Raw genomic sequence first — 8,358 nt, 5'->3', positions numbered from 1 at the left:
TTTGCCTTCCCAAGATGATAATCTATCACACAATCATAGTCCTTTAGGAACTCAATCCATCGCCTCTTTCTAAGATTGAGCTCCTTTTGGGTTGGCAAATATTTTAGACTCTTGTGGTCTGTATAAATGTAGCATTTTTCACCATACAAATAATGCCTCCATATCTTCAGTGCGAAGATAATTACTGCTAACTCCAAGTCATGAGTAGAGTAGTTCTGTTCATGTGGCCTTAACTGCCTGGAAGCATAGGCGACCACTTTCCCCTTTTGCATCAATACACACTCTAGCCCATTATGCGAGGCATCACTGTAGACCACAATATCTTTCCCCAACACTGGCTATGTTAACACTGGTGTTTCTGTCAACATAGCCTTTAGCCTCTCAAAACTGGCTTGGCACTTGTCGTTCCAGCCAAATTTCACATTCTTGTGCAAACAACATGGTCATTGGAGCAGCTATAAGAGAGAACCCCTTCACAAATCTTCTGTACTACGCAGCTAGCCCCAAGAAACTTCTGACCTCAGTTGTATTTCTGGGAGGCTTCCATTCCATCACTGCTTCTATCTTTTTGGGATCCACTCTAATCCCTTCTGCTGATACTATGTGTCCAAGGAAAGAGATTTCACTCATCCAGAAGTCACACTTGGACAGCTTAGCATACAGCTTCTTTTCTCGCAGGGTTTGCAGAACAATCCTCAAATGTTCATCATGTTCTTTCCTGGTCTTGGAATACACCAGAATATCATCAATAAAGACCACTATAAACCGATCTAAGTATGGGTGGAAGATATGGTTCATAAGGTCCATAAATGCTGCTAGTGCATTTGTTAACCCAAACGGTATCACTAAAAATTCATAATGCCCATACCAGGTTCTGAATGCAATTTTTGACACATCTGCATCCTTTACCCTCAACTGATGATACCCTGATCTGAGATCAATTTTTCAAAATACACCGGCTCCCTTCAACTGATCAAACAGATCATCAATTATGGGCAATGGATATTTATTCTTCACAGTTACCTTGTTCAACTGCCGGTAATCAATACACAATCTCAAAGTTCCATCATTCTTCTTCACAACAAGACCAAGCTCCCGGGTGACACATCAGCGTATGATGAACCCCTTATCGAGTAACTCCTGCAACTGAATTTTTAACTCCCTCAATTCAGTAGGTGCCATCCTATAAGGAGCAATAGAAATTGGTGCTGTACCCGGCATTACCTCAATAGCAAACTCGACTTTCCTTTCTGGTGGTAAACCAGGTAATTCTTCAGGAAATGCATCTGGAAAGTCTCTTACTGTGGGTATATCACACAGGTTTGGCTTAGCCTGCCTAGTATCAACCACATGAGCTAGGTAAGCTTCACAGCCTTTTCTCATCAATCTTCTTGCAACTGTGGCTGAGATAACATTGGACAGGAAATCAGTCCTTTCACCCACAACAGTAATCTCATTACCCTCAGAAGTTTTCAGAGAAATCCTCTTCAATTTGTAATGAACTATTGCCTGATGATGTGACAACTAGTCCATTCCCAAAATCACGTCAAACTCATGGAAGGGCAATTCAATTAGGTCTGTCGAGAATTCATAACCCTGAATCCTCAACGGGCAATCTTTATACACCTTATTCACTACCACACTGTGGCCTAGTGGATTTATGACTAGAATGTCTTGATCACTCTCCTCTACTGGAACTCCCCTCTCTACGGGTAGTTTGATGCAAATGTAGGAATGAGTGGATCTTGGATCCACCAATGCATGCACAGAAGTGTTATAGAGGGAGAACGTACCCCTGATGACATCCGGGGCATCTTGCTCCTCCTGGGCTCTGATGGCATAGGCCCTGGCAGGTATTTTAGTCTCTGGTCTCTCAGCTGACTCGGATGCAGGCCTCAGTGATGGACCAGCTGCCTTAGATTTACTAGGTTTCCTACCCCTTTGTGGTGCAGGAGCAGGTCTGTCAGCTTGTGTTGGAGCAACTATAGTAGTCCTCTTCGGACAATTCTTGATCTGATGTTCTGTAGATCCACACCGTAAGTATGCACCGGTCACTCGCCAACAGTCCCCCTTATGCCACTTCTGGCAGTGTGGACAGGCAGAAGATACTGGGGCTGGTCCCCTAAACACCAACCCTGGAAAGCTTCCCACTGATGGTGTGGACTGGCCTCTCCTAGGTGTGAACTGTGGTTTGGGCCCCTGAGACTGACCTTGACCCTGTGATTGTCCTGAACCCTGAGTAGGAGGACCCTTACTCTTCTTGCTAGGAGCAGAAAATGTACTGGACTGACCTGGACCCCTCTTCTGCTGTCTTTCCCTTCTAGTTTGCTCATTTATTTAGACTCTTTCTACTTTTGATGCAACATCTGCTAATTTAGCAAAATCTGTGATCTCCAATATCATAACTTTGATATTGTCATTGAGTCCTTCTTTAAACCTTCTGCACCTCTCTAACTCTGTAGGGACTATTTCCCTCCCATACCGGCTCAGTCTGACAAACTCACGCTCATACTCTACCACTAATAATTGCCACTGTCTCAGACTAATAAATTCTCTTCTTCGCTCTTCTAAATACACTTTGCTAACATATTTCTTCCTGAACTCTGTGAGGAAGAATTCCCAGGTGATTCGTTCCGATTGCACCTCACTGGTTACTGTGTCCCACCACTGATATGCATCATCCTGAAGTAGGGACACAGCACCCTCCAGGTTCTGCTCGGGGGTGCAATTAAGCTGTTTCAGCACTCTGATTGTTCTATCCAACCAGTTTTCTGCTGTTATGGGATCATCCTCCCTCTTCCCAAAGAAATTCACAGCCCCATTTTTTCACAGTTTCTCCAGATGGGACTTCTGTGGTGCTGGTGGAGGTTGTGGCTGTGGTTATGGTGGTGGAATTACCCCCATCATTTGTCGGTAAAACTCGGTCATTTGCTGAAATAGTGCAAACTGAGGTTGGGCAGGTGCCTCAGCTGCTGGTGGAACAGATTCTCCCCTGCCTCCAGATTCAGCCCTTGGTGGAGCACGACTCTCCACCTCTTCATCAACTGCTCTTTGAGAAGCAAGATCCATATCCTATTCAAAATAAGAAAACAAACAGATCTACATCAGTGTCACCTCAACACTTACAAATGCAATGGAATGGTATGCACTCTATCTACGCCCAGAAACGCCTAAACCAGGCTTAGATACCACTAAATGTGACACCCCTTACCCGTCTATAATGTAGCCGAGCAAGATATGCCACTCAGTGTGCCAGAGCACCAATTCATATTTCCATTACAATTTACCCCTTTTAATTCATTTATTTACAATTTTTGATAAATCTGAATTTTTTCGCAATTTTTATAGAAAATCCGGCAGAGTGCCGGCTATAAATTGGAAAAACAGTTCTTCTGAACTTGTTTAAAGACACTTCCAATAAAATTTTCAAATCCAGAACTCCATTATACACACATCTCAACTCAATCTCAAAATCACAACACTATTTTCAGAATTTTTCTGTTCACTTCATCACTTGAAGCACATTCATGAATATTTCTCAACATTTCATTTTTCAACATAATATACAGAAAATTTCAATAACATGAAATTTCATATATTTACATTATCAAATAATTTCAAGAGTTTATAGTTACAATCCAAAACTAATACAAAATGCAAAATACAAAATGCCACCCAAAGTCCTAATGTCCTACCAAGTGCACTGCAGATGTGAGGTGACTCTGGACTCAGTATGCAGCTCTGAAAGTTCACCCGGTCTGATGTCTGCTGGGCTCCCCAGCTATGTCTCCAGTACCTGCGCGTGGCAAAAGCGACGCGCTAAGCAATTCTGCTTAGTGGTGACAATATAAAATAAAATAAAATAAAACAACTAAAATAATATAAATATGAGAATGTATGTTTACATTTTTGGTAGACTTAATTCTTAGTATTTATTGCAGTCTAATTTGATTAAAAATTTGTAAGATTCATTATCATCACCCGAGTAACCCATACTAGTCGACTGGACTGGATAAACAGGTAAACTGACACTGGGTACTAAGTACCGCGGACCATCACACCATCGGTCACATTGTGTCTCCCAGTGTGCAACAAAACAGCTAATAAGCTGTAATAATTATCAGGGATAAAACCCGAGTATAACAACTCAAATAACATAGCCAAAGGCTATTATGTCACAGAATGGCATGGAGAGCCATGAAACACAGAATGGCATGAAGCCATATGCAGTACTGCTAACAGAACCCTATTGGCATGCCAACCTATCCAAACCAATCTTGCTAGGTCTACTAGGGCATATTACACTTTTAAGTTTCACAATTCTTGAAATTCAAGTTTTAGTGTTACTATTCAATTCATTAGTCAACAAAATGTTGAATTTTACATGGACAATAGGTACATTGGTTTTAATACTCCCAACATACCTTATTTTGCATTCTAAAATTGTTAGTATTGGTTGCCAATACAATTTCTAAGCTTAATGTTAATTGTATAAAATTTTCAGTTTTCAAGCTTTGTGTTAACTGTTCTATTAGTCATTTTTGCAATGGGAATTTAGCAAAATGATCAACATGAAAGTTGTTCCTTATTTTGTCTAGTTATATTTCTTTTTTTGAATCACTCCATTTGGAGTTTTGTAGCTCAAGTTATGGCCCAAAAACCACAACTGGCTGGATTATATTTTTTCCAGAATTTCTGGACTGACCAAATCTACAGTATTAGGAGTAGTGACTTCAGGTCACTTTTTGAATATGTTATGGTCATAATTTGGGTTAGGTTTCTTCATGAAAGTTATAGGTCTATATCTCATCTTATTTCTGGTAAAATTTTAGGTCAATTAGACCTTTCTACACTGAGTTATGGCCAAATGACTAAACACTATTCATTTGGTCATTTTGCCCAAGCAGAATGCAGGTCACCCGGATTAGGGCAATCTTTTGGTCAACTTTGTTTGGTTTTCTGGGCATGGTTTCTTCACCAAAGTTGTGCCATTATGTGTCTAGTTTCATGTCCAATTGGCCTTGCACCAATTGAACCTTTACAACTCCAGTTATTGCTGCCCAAAACTACTGGACTCATGCCCAGTCCTGCAGATCACCAAGGGCAGCGCCACCAAACTCAAATCCCACTACACAACCCACTCAAACCTACTTTCATCATCACATGATCAAAGTCTCATTTTCATCCCAAACCCTAACTCAAACATCACAAACCATGCATTATCTTTTGCATTTCATCACTCCACTTAAGAGATGCATATTAAGGGCAGCCATACTACCATTTTAACTCCATAAAAATCATCACAATCTTACCCAAACCAAGGCTGCTAAAATTATGGGATTGTATACAAATGGTATTTAATAAATTTCTTTGTAATTTGCACTCATTCATAGTCCTTTAACATGAATTTAAAGTGAAAATCAATGTTAGGTCACAAACCTCTAATGGAGTGAAATTTCTAACTTGCTAGGGTTTTTCTTTTTCTTTTCTTTTTGCTCCCAAAAGACTCACCAAGATATTAGGGTTTAGTTGGGTAAAAGTCATGAAAATCAAGCTTTAAAAAGCTTGCTAATGGTGGCCATGGAGGGAAGGATGACAGCAAGGAAGAAGGATAGAGAGAGTTCTGATTTTTTTTTTTCATTTTCTGCCCATTTAGTCTTTTTAAATAAACTTATGCCATGTGTCAACATTGGATTGGTTGGGAAAATTTTAATGACATCATTATGATGTCAAAATCCCAATTTCTTTCATTTTTTTATCTTTTTCTTGTCTATTCAATTTTAATTAAATTTTTAACAATATTTATTCATATTTTATGTCATATAAATTATTTATTTAACTGGACGAGTTGGCCAAAAATCATCTCTGAAGACGAAATGACCAAAATACCCTCCGTTTGGCTTAACGAGCCAAAATTGTGTGTACCGATAGAAAAATTTTTCTAAGTATTTCCTTGGCATTCTAATGTCATAAGAATCTCAATGACCCTTCTTTGGAGTCCTAATAATTATTTTATAATTTTTCCCCCGGATCTAGGGTTGCTAACGGCCTTCACCGTCACTTCCCTTTCGGGTTACTCATCCCTAGTGTTTCGGCTCGTTTAACCTTAGTGTATTTCGTTCCTATAAATTTTCCTTGATTGTTAGCATTATTTAGTTTCTTTATAACTCCTCACTCTAATCTATTTAAAATTTCAAACATTCTAGCTGCCCGAACTGACATTGATCACCGAAACAGTAGACTGTACAAATTAGCTAAAATGAGGATGTTAGAATAATTCTTTATAGGTCTACAATGAATTGGGGCGTATGACTCTCGAAGGGAAGGAATGGTTATCAGGAAGAATGCCAAATGGTCTCATGCAAACTTTTAGTTTCCATATATTTTAAAAAAAATTTGATTGTTGTTATAAAAAAATATAATGTGGGTAAAAAAAAATTAATATTAATGAGTTTAACAATTACATTATCCCATAAAAAATAACAAGAAAAGAAACATTTATGGCAATAAATATGATTTTTTTTTATAAATAAAATTCCTTTTTTATTGTTTTCACAAAAACTTTTACTTCATTTCCTCTAATGTATGTTTTCTCATTATTGTATTTTTCTTGCATTTTGAAAATTTGTAAATACTTAATTTACAATGATTAATTTGTTAAATTATTTATATAATTTTTCAATAATTACTTAAGCAATAAAAAATAATTAATTTAATAATTGTGAAATTTATTAATTCTTAATTATTTAAACTACTCTACAGATTAGTCACGTTCTAATTATTTTAAATTAATATTTTATTTTTTTAATACTAAATATATCTAATTAATCACAAAATAATATTTTATTAAGAAATTTAAAATAATTTTATTTAATTAAATAAAACGAAAATATTTCACCTCATCTTAACATATTTTATATATTAATTTTATTATAGGAGTTTCAGGCTACAACTAAAATAAGGGAGGGACTAAACCTCCGAAGGGTGAAATAGAATGATAGAAATTTCTATTCTTTTAATTAGCGATTTCAAATTCAATTCTTAAATATAAAATATTTTTAAAATTTACTTTGTTCTCCTTTATGCGTTTATCTGACGCGAATTCAAATTAATTGAATCAATAAATTTTAAATATCGAGTGATTTCTTAAAAAAAAAAAGTGACTAAAATACTCTTAGATATTACTCATTTATAAATTAAGTGAAATAAACATGACAACCTAGCTTAAAATTGCTGCCTTATTTATGTCATATCCTTTCTTTTATATATATATATATATATATATATATATATATATATATATATATATATATATTTTATTCTTTTTGTGTTCGTAGAAAGAGGAGATGTTTGGCATCTCCTTTGAGAGGGATCGGCACAGCCTGCTTGTTTACCTGTTAGCAACACAACCGGTTAAAGGTACCCACCTCTTAGGTGGATCTCCAACCCAAAATTTTATACTCTCTCTCTAATAGTTTTGAGAGAGAATTTTCTCTCGAGTAGACTTATCTTTGGGACCTCGGTCTCATTTTCTATCTAGATTTTTGTCGACTGTCCCCTGCCCCTACAGGCGAGGGAGGGCTCTCCTTTCCCCTGCCTGGATGTGGGTCGTCCTCCCTTCCTCTGGGTGGGTTGTATATACTCTTTTGTGTTTTTCGTTTGTTGCATGTAGATATGATTGATAAGTAGAGGGTCTTTTGAGAAACCTGCGATATTTATGGATATCTTGAGCAGCGGTGGTGGGTCTGTTCTCTAAGCAGCAATTTCATTCGCTAAGTTTAGGCTCTGTGTTAGGAGGTTCATTTTAGTAGGTATGGCATCTCTGGGGACTCTCTCTCTCTTGCTACTGGTTAGCCTCTTGTCCTTGATAGTTGATGTTGGAGAGCTCTACCACACCGCTCATAGCGTGACTGAGATTAGTCCCAGTTGAGGTAAAAGAGATGGCTGATGCCATCGTCGATGTTGGAGATCTAGCCTGTAGCCTCGCCTGAGCGTCGGTTTGCCTTTTATCTGTTGGTGCGAGGATTTCTCTAGTTTGGGTTCTATGGATCCCATCATTAAATTGTCTGCTACACTTGCAAAGAAGGTAATGTCTATCTACTACGCTTGTGAAGATGGTAATGGCTAGGGCTCCAAAACTTTGCGAAGAAGATGAGACCCGGCTTGTTTCTCATAGGTCGATTATTTTGAATTTTGGGCTCCATTTTTAAGCGATGGGTAGAGTTTTCTTTTAGTTCTTTGGTCTCTTTGTGATGAGCATAACTGAGCTTTACATGTGTTGGCCTTTATTATTTTATCAATTAATGAAATCTAGCCTAACTTAAAAAAAAAAAAAACTTGAAAAGAATATAAATTTTT

The 8,358-nt window shown here is 37.5% G+C and overlaps 1 non-coding gene across 1 annotated transcript; it reads left to right on the top strand.

The window, feature by feature from the left end:
* Window positions 1-7,327: 7,327 nt before the first annotated feature.
* LOC131179794 (U6atac minor spliceosomal RNA) lies at window positions 7,328-7,458 on the top strand. Its single transcript, XR_009148680.1, has one exon. It is a non-coding gene; the product is annotated as a U6atac minor spliceosomal RNA (small nuclear RNA).
* Window positions 7,459-8,358: the final 900 nt, after the last annotated feature.

This window comes from Hevea brasiliensis, chromosome 4 (assembly GCF_030052815.1).
Source record: "Hevea brasiliensis isolate MT/VB/25A 57/8 chromosome 4, ASM3005281v1, whole genome shotgun sequence".
Lineage (NCBI taxonomy): Eukaryota > Viridiplantae > Streptophyta > Magnoliopsida > Malpighiales > Euphorbiaceae > Hevea > Hevea brasiliensis.
The sequence above is the reverse complement of the archived record's forward strand: the minus strand, read 5'-3'. Positions and strand labels throughout refer to the sequence as shown.